The sequence below is a fragment of the Grampus griseus genome, assembly GCF_964374135.1.
Source record: "Grampus griseus genome assembly, chromosome: 19".
Classification (NCBI taxonomy): domain Eukaryota; kingdom Metazoa; phylum Chordata; class Mammalia; order Artiodactyla; family Delphinidae; genus Grampus; species Grampus griseus.
The window spans coordinates 8,243,516-8,254,732 of record NC_139013.1 but is presented as its reverse complement, the minus strand read 5'-3'; the positions used below and the strand labels follow the sequence as shown (position 1 = coordinate 8,254,732).

Genomic DNA, 11,217 nt, shown 5'->3' with positions numbered 1-11,217 from the left:
TGTGTCCCCTAATAGACTGTGAGCTGCAGAATGGGGCTAGGGGGTAGCGATGGGGCAGGAACCAGGGTGTTCTTGGTCACTGCTATATTCCTGGCACACACTAGATACCCATAAACAATACTTCCTGTATGAATGAATAAACTTGGACAGTCACCCCCCACAATGCCTCAGGTCTGCTACCTTTGAACCCCAGTCAGTTCCCTAGTTCCGAGCCCCCCAGGGTTGGCAGCTATAACAAGAGACACCAGTGCCACCCAGCTCAGATCAGGTCCCACTTCCCGGTTGTGTGACCTTGGGCAAAACGCTTCCCCTCTCTGAGCCAATTTAGTTTTCTACACTGCAAGGTGGGAATAACTAAAGGTCTCTAGATGGGAGTTCCTGGAGATCTCTTCTTGGTGAAGACTGGAAAAATGGCACCCAGGTAAATGAATACTGAAGGTGTAGCCCAGTGGCTCAATCTTAGCAAATGGAAGGGCAACCTGCACAAAAATAATGTCCTCCTATGTTGCGGTTCCTGGAAGGTCACATACCTCAGTGGGCCATGGATTACTATAACTATATGAGTTATAGACTGACCACTGTCTCATGTTTGCGGCAACACGTGTTCACTTCTGGAATTGATAAAGTTTCCTTTTACTATAATAGTAAATAATAACAGCACTTATCTGGCACTTCCTGTCAGATGCTGCTCCCCATGAGAACATTTTCTCCTAATGACCTTATGAAATGAGGCCTATTAATTATTTCCTCTTGGAAATGGAGGCACGGAGAGGTGAAGTAATTTGTCCAAGGTCACACAGCAAAGGAAGCGGCAGGATGTGAAGCACAGGCTCGCTGGTTTGAGTCAGCGCGCTTAACCTCCGTGGTGTCTTAAATAATACGCGTAGTGCCACCAAGATGCCAGGATCAATTCTAAAGCTTAAAACACATAGGTCTCAATCACTCATTTATTCAACACACATTTATTGAACTGCTTCGGTATACACATGGCTTTTCCAGGGCATCGGGGAAACAGAAGGTAAGAAGAGACCAGAATATAAGTCCCGTTGGCCTGTGCGCCCCGGCAGGGTAGCTCCGAGCTGTCTGGGTGCTCGATGGGCCCCGAGCAAGGCGCAGGGCACACAGCAGGCGCTCAGCAAGCGTTCCCTGAACGAACGCGCGAACCGAAGTGTCACGCCCGCAAGGCGTACACGGCCCCGCGGGGCGGAAACAGACCCAACACCACCGAGGCGTCCCGGGGCTTCTGGGAGTCCCATCTGCGCGGCCCGAGAGGCCTCGAGGAGGCTCTAAGACAGGTCGGACCCACGTCCCCGGCGCCCTCCCCGGGGCGTAGCAGCTCAAAAGACCGATTGAGGTGAGTGAGCGAGCCGCGTTCGGGGTCCCGGCCAGTAGCCCCAAAGCACCCCCCCGCCCCCGCACCTTCCACCCTTTTGGCTCCGACTCCCGGCTCCTTCGCGATTCCACCTGCGGGGCCTCCCCCTCTCCTCCAGCCGCGACTCCCGCTACCTTTTCGAACCTTCGGCGCTCCCCCTGGTCGCGTCCTCCCGCCCGGCGACCATCCCCCGCGTCGGGGCGCGCCCAGGGCGCACCGCGCCCGCTCCCCAGACGGGCTGGGCGCCCGGGATACGGGAGGGCGAATCCCTTTAGCCTTTTCCCCTAATCCGGAGCATTGCTCGATGCAGTCGGCGGACTCCACCGTAGCCTGGGAAGGGGCGCCCCTGAACCCCCGGGACTAGGGCTGGGGAAGGGGCGGCGCCGGTGCGGAGGTCACCCTCCCGGGGCGTTCGCAGCCTCCCATTCGTTCGCGGGCCCGCAGCTCGGCGCCCAGAGCCGAAGCTGGTTTGCTGAGTCGCGGGGCGGGGCCTCCCCCAAGCCCGTCCCTCGGCGAGGGCGGAGGGAGGAGGAGGAGGAGGAGGAGGAGGAAAGGGGGGGGCGGAACACAAAACCCGCAAGGTTTTTTTTTCTTTTGCATGTAATTAAAAAATAATTTTTTTTTTTTTTTTTTTTTTTTTGCAAACCCGAGGGGTCCCGCCCGGAGCGGGCGCGGGTCCGGGGTGCCCGGGCCGCGGCGCGGGGCGGCGGCAGGGGCCTGGCGGAGGCTGCCGGGCGGCCGCCATGCGATCAGGCAGTGCGCTGACCGGCCCGGCCGGTCGGCCCCTTCTGGGTCCTCCCTTTGCAGCCCGTGCGGGGCCGTCTCGGAGACCCCGCGCCGACGGCTGCTCAAACATCAGGGTGAGTTTCTCACAATGTAGCAATTTCTCTTTAAATCTCTTAACTCTCTCTACCTGCGAGTCGGGGCTGTGACAGGGCGCAAAAGCGAGGGGGGAGTGGGGGTTGGCGGCGAGGGTGTGTGTGGGGGGAGCCGGAGCCGGGGCCGAACCCACCCCCCCGACACTCACACACTTAGCCCCCCAACCGGGGCGCATCGCCCGCTGCCTCTTTTTCTGTTCGGCGCCCACCACCCCCGGCAGCCCCCCCTCACCCCCCGCGTCTCTCCATCACCGCCGCCCCGATTCTGCGGGGACCCCCCCTCCACCCACCCTGGGCTCCCCTGCCCAAACCCGGCGCCCGGTGCCTCCCCGGCCCTCCCGCCGGCTGCCGGGGATACAATGGAGCGGCGGAAAAACGAGACCTAACGTTCCACGGGGGGAGGGGTGGGGAGACCCCCTCCCCCGGCCCGGGGGCCCCCCCTCCCCTCACCCTGCTCCCTGCCTTTTGGGGAAGAAGAGGGCAATGGGGGCAGCGGATGGTGGTTTCCCGGCCGGAGCTGGCGAGCCTTCATCTCCCCCTCTCGCCCGTCCCCTGCGCTCCCTCCTCAGATCCCTCCGGGGGTGCCGGAGAGAAACGGGGCCTCCGGCATGCTGGGGAGGGATGGTTGCGGAAGGAAGCCACTGGGTCTCCTCCTCCCCACCGCCCCGAAACAATGAAAGGAGTTGACTTGGTCCCCCACCCCCCAGCAATGAAAGGAGTTGACCCCCGCCCCCGCTAGCTGGTTGTTCCCGGAGGGGGCCGTTACGGGGGGTGGGGGGAGGAGGGAGGTGAGCCTTACCCCTGTCACCTCCGAGATTTGGGGCGGCCCCCCATCTCCACCCCCTCGGCCTAGCAATGGGAGGCACCAGGCCCAGCCCGGGCACCGCGCTCGGGTGGTGACCTTTAGACAAAGGCAGCCCTTTCCCTGTGGTGAGCCCGGACGAGCCGGGCCCGAGGCCTCCCCTAGCCCCTGCGGAGGGCGGCCGGGCCGCGGGCACCCGGAGGGAGGGATGGAGCAGGAGGGAGGAGGGATGGAGCCATCTGGTTTTCCCATCCCTCGCTGCCCCTCGGCTGCTTCTCCGGCTCCTGTCACGGGCGGCCGCGGGGAGACCAGGGACCGCCGGCTGCCCAGGCCTTGGTCCGCGGCCAGCGGCGAGCGGGGCGAGCAGCCGCGGGCGGGCTCGGGAGGCAGCGGTGATTGGAAGGCACGGCGGCTCCTTCCTCTCCGCACCCCTTTGTTTTGCTTTGTGGTTCTGAGCAGCTGAACTTCCCGGGAGGTGGGGTCAGAGGCCGCTGTGTCAGCTCTCCCCGGAGGCCAGGGTGACAGGTCCCAGCCCTCTGGTGTACCTGGACCGGGGCTCCTGCCGGTGCTCGGCCTTCTGTCCGGACAGGCAGACCCTTTTGTCACACAGCCCTCCGATAGTATAGATCTGGGGATGTATTGAAGGTTTGCTTTTCCCTCACACCTCCTTTCCTGGGGCGCTTGTCAGGGAAACAGTTTTTAGAAACACCCCCAGACTTCACGGCCTGAGACTTCTGAGAAGTGCTCTGTGCTTTCACACCTCTCCCCTCACCTGGGGTGGGGATGGGGGCCTCAGTCAACGCCGACCTGCTAGGGTGGTGGGAGAACAGGGGAGGAGGACAGCTGAGGAGCCACCCCCTTCCCATGTGCCAGCGTCCAGTGAGACTTAAGGGGTGTGCTTAGCTACACCCCCCTCCCCCAGAGCTCCCCCACTCCTGGAAGGCGGAAATAACATCTCCTACCCAGAGAGCATTAGGGATTGGCTACTGTTAGGTGCGCTACCCAGTGGCCACCACCCGAGGAGGAAGTTGGGTCAGTTATGTGATTCCCATTTTGCAGACAGGCTAATGGAGGCTCAGAGAAGCTAAGTGACTTGCCCGGGGTCACACAGCCCCAGTCTGTAACCGTCTCAGGTTTTTCCAACTCAGCTCAAAACTCTTAGGTTCTCCTGTACCCCTCTTTGGCAATTTGTCCCTTTGACTTCAGTTGAGTCTCAAATGTAGATAATACCAGGAAGGAGCGGCCGAATTCACCCCGCCCCCCCCCTCCCACCCACCGAGTGCTCGTTTGGGGAAGGGGTAAGGAGCATCTGGAAGCTGGGCTGAGGGCAGGATGCTTTCACCTGTGGCGGGAGCAGAGTGTTTGCCTGCAGGAGCTGAGGATTGGAGGTGTGGAGTCAGGAGAAGGGGGGGCCCCGGGCCTCGCTGTCTGGGGTTTGGGGGGCACTTGGTTGGTGGCCCCTCTGTCATCCTCTTCCTGTTCCACCTGAGCTGGGACTCGGCCCCGCTGGGAGGGAATCTGAGCTGCTGGGGACCTTCGTCGTCGCTCTGCCCTGTGACCCTCCGTGGCTCCGTGATGTAGCTGGCAGAGAACTCCCCTGCCCGTTCTCCTCTCAGCCTGGGTGGCAGACTCCCTGTCCCACTCTGTAACCTCAGTCACTGGTCCTCAGTTTCCTCATCTGCAGGTGGGGATCAGTAGAGCTTCCTTAACTGACCTTGCGGTGACTGAAAGTTTTATCCAAACGTGTTATTTTTATTTCTCCTTCAGCATACGGGGATATGGCAGGCCTGTAGGAGTGGGGAGGAAAGTTGGGTGCTGGGTATTTTAGGGTGAATGGCAAAAGGCATCTACCCTGGAGGAATTCCCTGTGGTGGTGGGTGAGGGCAGGCAGTAAGGGGTTCCACTTTGGTGGCTCTCCATCTCCAGCTCTCTGGGACCCCACTCCTTCAGCACTTACTGGTGCCGAATACACATTTGGCCGGTGGGTTGTGGTGGTGGGGGAGGAAGGGGAAGGGCTGGGGAGGGCCCAGCTTACCCAGTGAGGGGGGCAATACGGGGCGATCTTGCCATTTTACAGATGAGGAAACCGAGTCCAGCGGAAACCTGTTCCATGGCTGAGAGGGGACTCCAGCCCAGACTTCAGGGACGGGGGTGTGATTGGAGAGGGGCTAACACTTTGAGGGACACCCTGCAAATACCTTCCTGAGGTGACAGGCATCATAAGTAATCATAATTCCTGTGGGGCGGGGGCAGGAGGGGAGGAGCTGTAGGTCTCTCTAGGGTGAGTGCTTCCTGAAAGTTGGAACTGATTTTTGGGGGGGCAGGGTGGCGGTGGAAAAGGGGGGAAGTGTGAGGCCCAAGAGTGACAGGCCTATGCCCCGCCCCCCTTTTTTGCCCGCTTCCTTCCCAGAGGCCTCAGGGGCCTTCCCCAACCTTCCCTGGGGATGTGGGGTCTTCCCCCTCTCCCCTGTGAGAGTCTGTGAAAGGGTCCAGGGGTCAGCCCCAAGCCCAGGGGGCCTGGCAGGAGGGTCCTGGGGTGTGTGTGGGTACCCCGGGGTCCTGGGGGGGGTCACCTTTGAGCTCCAGGCCCAGCCACCATCAGAGTTCCCTCCCGCCCTCCCAGCTCTCCCCCGTGGCTGTCTTGACTCCTGGTCTCAAGAATGCAGAGGGCTGCTGGTGGGGGGAAGTTAATTGGAAACAGGAAAACATGGCATTCCTTTCTAGCCGGCCTGGGCCTGGAAAGCAGTGAGGGGCTGCCTTTCTCCCTCTCCCGCCCTGCAGGGGAGAGGTGGGGGGGGCATGGTTCTCTTGCCTCTGTCTCTTCGGGGCTTTCCCCCACCAGGCTCCCTGACTCTTAGTGGAAACAGCAAGTTGCCTGTTTTACATCCATGATATAAAATGTTCTCCCCCCAATCCGAATGACTTGCCCCCCTTTTTCACCGGGTCATATCCAAGTTTGTCCCCGTTCTCTGAGGGTGGAGGGCCTGTCTCAGTTGGCTCCCCAGTGTAGGATGTGTCACACTAGAGACACATGGGAAATGTTTGGTTGACTGGTCCCCAAGGATTCCCTCCTCCTTCCTTCCCTAGACTTCTCCCCTGCCTGGGGTACCACCAATAGAGTTTTATCCCCATTGACTGAAGCCTTTGTGTCTCAGTGGCATGCAAGGTCCGCCAACGGGAAAAGAGAAGGTTTTCTAAGACATTTCTGGTTTGGCGACAGTTAGTTTTGTGTCCTGAGTTTGCAGGTATTCATGGTGGCGGGGGATCTGTTGGCAGGAGAAGCTGGAGAGAGGGCCTGTCTGTCTTTAATTGTTCCCGATTAAACTTCCTGAGGGCCTACTGTGTGCCACGGCCCTGGGGCCCAGTTGTGATATTGGGACCCAATCCGGGAGGAGGCTAGAGAGAAGTGTCGTCTTCAAGGCCACTGGGGGACTTTGATGCCTTTTGTCTGGGTGGTTTGCAAAGGCTCCAAGGGGGAAGCAGCTTCTTTCTCTCTTTCTCTTTTTTTCTGACTGATACATCCACGTGGGACAAAGTCAAAATCTCAAACATAGTAAGTCTCCCCCTTTACCCTCCGGGGCATCCCTGGTCCCCCAACTCGCCTCCCCAGAGCACCGCCTCCATCCTGATGTTCTGTGCACACACATTCATATACATGTGTATGTCTTAAAAAATATTTATTTTGCACAGATGGTAGCACCCTCTTCCCATCGTTCTGCACGTTGCTTTTTTCACTTCATCTCCCTGGGAGATGTGCGCAATACGTGGAGGAGTCTCTTTGGCTTTTTCTCAGCTGCGTTGTATTCCTCAGTGTGGGCAAATCCTCCTTGACTCAACACGGATATGGAGGTGTTTCCTAAAGTTTCAGCGTGCGGAGCCAGAGGGCATGCATCCATTTGTCTTACTGGGAAGTGGGTATGCCAGCGGGATAAACTCCTGGAGGCGGGGTTGCTGGGTCAAGAGCCTGCGATTCGGTCACTCTTAGGAGGCACCTGTGGAGCTATGTCTTGAAGGAAATCGTTTCCGCTCCTGTTCAAGTCATCCCACCCATCCATCCATTGTCTTTGCCTCTTGTGACCTCCTTGCCCCTTCCTTCCTGCCTGTGGCCTGCACCCTGTGCTTGCCACTTGGTGTAGAGGTCAAGGGTGGGGGCGCTGTTGATTCGAATCCCGGCTCTGCCGCTTGCTGGCTGAATGGATGCAGGCAGGGGGCTTGCTGGCTCTGGGCCTCAGTTGTCCCCTCTGTTAAATGGGTTCACCTCAGTACCTACTTTTGGAAAGGTTGTCGTGAGGATTAAATAATACCCATCAAGGTGCATGGGTAGCCTAGCTGAGTCATTCAGTGGAGGTGTCATCTGTCATTCTATGGCAGTTCTGTCTCCTGGGGTCAGGAACCCCTTAATTCTGGGCTGTGAGCCCCCTTACTGGCAGGCAGGGGAGGGAATGCTGGCTTTTCCACTCCCCTGCAGCGTGACCTTGGGCAAGTGATCCTTTTCTGGGTCTCGATTTCCTTGTCTGTAAAATGGGCCCATGATGGCTCCCTGGCAGGTGGGCTGTGAGGGCCGAAGGAGGCCCTGCCCTCCCCAGCCGGGCGTGCAGTAGCCGTTCAGGAAGGAGCATCTGATGTTACTGTTATCTTCACTATGATTACTGTTCTCCTGTGGGCCCCACGCTGACTTCGCCACTCTGAAAGCTCTCCATTGTCTTCCTGAAAGGCACATAGGGAACATTGTTGGCATTCTAAACCGCACAGCAGCGGAGGGCACAGGGCAGGCTGCTGCGGCGGCATGGCCCTGGGGACAGACAGGGCTGTCCTGCTCTGGGTCTCGCTTTCCTCATCTGGAAGGACGGCTGTGATGGGAGACCTACCTGTGTGCTCATGGATGTTCCGTGCTTAACACAGTGCCTGACATATCACGAGTGCTCAGAAGATGTCAGTGGCTGTGATGGTGTTGGTGGTGATGGTGTTGGTGGTGATGATGGTAATGATGGTGGTGATGATGATGATGATGATGATGATGGTGGAGAGAAATCTCCCGTGGAATTAGATACCTGCGTCCTTGCCTCCTTCCCCTAAAACCCCGGGCAGTCAATGTTGGCATTTTAATCAGAGGGAAGGTTCCAAGGCAATCAAATACCCTTTGGGCCTCAGTTTCCTCATCTGTAACAGAACTCATGGAGTCTTTGTGAAGCTTAAATGAGTGAAGATGTAGAAAGCTTTTAAGACAGGCCCTGGCTTGCAGGAGTGTGGTGAAAATTCACTTTGCTTGTTATTATTTTAATTTTTTATCATGGACATTTTAAAGTACCCACCAAGAGTTGAGAGAATAAAATAATCAACCCCTGTGTACCCATCGCCAGCTTCACCAATTTTCTACTGATCCCTTCTCCCGCCCCCCCCCACCCTCCACGCCGCCCTGCGCTTTCTTTTCCCTTTTCTACTGGAGTACCTTTAAGCAGATTCCAGATATCATATCAGTTCAACTGTATCATTATCGTTACTAATGGTGTTATTATTTTTGGTATCCAGAATCTGTTTCATCACCTCCGGGTTCTATCCTGTTCTGTGATGGAAGAGACATTAGGCCCATTTCATAGATTGGGGAAATCGAGGCTGCGGGTAGTAAACTTTGGTCAGGTTGTCCTTGATCTGTGTTCCCATCCTGTCTTGGCCACCCCAGGCTTTGCACCTTGGTGGCTGTTTCTGATCACACGGGCTTGGGGATTTATGCCTGGAAGTGGGTTCTGATATTCTGTGCAGAAATCACAGTCAGAGAAGGTGGGCCAGTGGCAGGGGGATGGACAAATGACCCCGGCAGTGAGGGGTTACTAGGTCAGCCGCCCGGGTTCGAGTCCTCTTTCTGCCCCTTCTAACCTTGTGACTTGGCGGCAAGTTACTTCCTTTCTCTAATTCCAGATTAGAGAACCAGAAGTACAGGAATAATAAATGGATGCTTCTCTCAAGAGCTTTTGCATCAGTTAAATCAGGTCCTGAGTGGAAAAGTGTTTTGCAAGTGCCTGGCTCAGAGTAAGCGCTCTGCAGAAGGTAGCCGTCACCATTGTCACTGTAGTTAGTTATCACTTCGGTGGAGGCTGTAACCAAACGCTCCTTCCAGGGGTAAGAGGGTCAGAGGAAGGGTTATATCCCTGGAGCCCCTGACCAGGTCTGGCTGCCTTAATCCCCTCCTTTTGCTCACTCCATCCTCTATAATTCTCCTTCAAAGTGTTTCTTGTCCTTCGAGGGACTGGAGGGGGCTGTTGACGTCTAGGTAACCCCCCCCCCAGCCTCCTGTGTCCCCTATGTCCCATCCTGGCAGCCTTGGGTGCGGAGTGAGGGAGGACATCTCTATGGCTGTGGGACCCTCGTTAATGACCCCTGGGGCCCTGGAGGGAGCCCCGGTGGCCTCCGCAGCTTGGAGGTGAAAGCGGTCCGTTCCTCCAGGACACCTGCAGATCGAAGGTCCCTGGAGCCCCCTTTCCAGAGGGTGGATGCTGCCCTGCCTCTCGTCCACTATGTGGTACTGGGCAGGCTGTTGCTCACAGATGCTCACGGGATGATTGTGGCAGTTGGCTAGACTGTAACCTCCCTCCTGTCCTTCAAGGCACCTCACCCATCTTCGAGCACCAAGCCCTCCAGGCGAGGTGACGGGGGCCCCCTGAGGAGTTCTCAGCTCTTTACCCTCTCAGGCCAGGCTCCCCTCGGCCTAGCAGGCCCTGGCCACGGTGACCTCACTTCTCTCCCCAGAACATGCCCAGTGCCCTCCCGCTTTTGTGGACATGCATCCCTTTTTTTTTTGGCGGTACGCAGGCCTCTCACTGCTGTGGCCTCTCCGGTTGTGGAGCACAGGCTCCGGACGCGCAGGCTCAGCGGCTATGGCTCACGGGCCCAGCCGCTCTGCGGCATATGGGATCCTCCCGGACAGGGGCACGAACCCGCGTCCCCTGCATCGGCAGGCAGACTCTCAACCACTGCGCCACCAGGGAAGCCCCCGTGCATCCCCTTTCACAGAAAGTTTTGTGTGTGTGTGTATGTATGTATGTATGTTTTTCTCCCCCATCCTCTCATTGAGTGTAACTGGCATACGATGAAATACACAGAGGTTAAGGGTGCTTCTCCACCAGTCTTGCCAAACCCTAGCAGCCTGTGTAATCCACACCCCATCGAGATCCAGAGCGTTCACATCGCAGCCAAAAAGTTGCTTTGTGCCCCTTCACAGTCAGCACCCCCTCCCAGAGCAGCGGGTCCCGGGCTGCTGCTCGTTTATCCTGTTGTGGGTCTGCCCTTGCCTCTTCTTGAATCCCGCAGACTTGTGTGGTCCTTTGGGTTGAGCACCTCAGCTCAGCATCACTGCTTTGAGATTTAGCCTTTTCATCACGGAGCAGGAGTCCTTGGGAAGGCTTTACCTCCTTTCTCTCGGGAGAGAGAAATCTGCCCCCCCAGCCCCGCCTTGAAGTCTCATCACCCCTCCCCTGGGTGCCCTTCCCAGCCTCAGCCTCTGGCGTAGGAATGCTCTCCCATTTCACTGTTCCAGCCCTCGTAGCCCCATTGGGATGTAGGTATCCCGTGAGCTTTTCTTCAGGCCTGGCTTTCTCACTAGCTTCTATAAACAGAAGGAGGGAAATGATGTGCCTCGTGTTCTCAGCTCCTGGTGTGCAGTAGGAATCCTGTAATGTTTGTTGACTGACCCACTGACTGACTGAAGGATGGACATGTCACAGGCATGGAGAAAGGGAGCAGAGAGCCTGTGCTTGCAGTCGCTATTCTGTTTCTTAAAAAGTGTGACCCACCTGCTTCCAAAGCACCAAAAATGCCAGTCTCGGGGTGCCACGCATCTCCTGGGAGTCCTGGTGGGTGGGGCCCGAGAGGCCCCCAGCCAGGCTCAGCTGCCTTCATTGCCCCCCTCCCCGGGCCCATCCCCCCACCACTTTTATCAAGCCTGGCCCCTGAGTGGTTCCTTGGCTCAGGAAGCCCAGCCCTCAAAGCTGCAGGGCTCTGCCTGCAGTGGCAAAGCTCCACCGGCAGGCCCCTCACCCAGGACAGGCAGCCATGGGTCTCCCAACTGCACTTGACACTTGGTCCATGGACGTTGCCCATCCTGCCCTAGCCACCTCCCCACTGCCCAGTACTCGCTCCCTAAGTGTCTTCAGAGAGGGAGTGAATCAGGG

General features: G+C 57.8%; 1 protein-coding gene across 1 annotated transcript in view; it reads left to right on the top strand.

Moving 5' to 3' along the window:
* The first annotated feature begins 1,067 nt into the window (after positions 1–1,067).
* The window catches only part of BICRA (BRD4 interacting chromatin remodeling complex associated protein), a 75,836-nt gene continuing 65,686 nt past the window's right edge, over positions 1,068–11,217 (top strand). The window contains exon 1 of the mRNA XM_082676499.1: positions 1,068–1,354. The gene's annotated coding sequence lies outside the window, so the exon portion shown is untranslated. The remainder of the gene's footprint in view (positions 1,355–11,217) is intronic.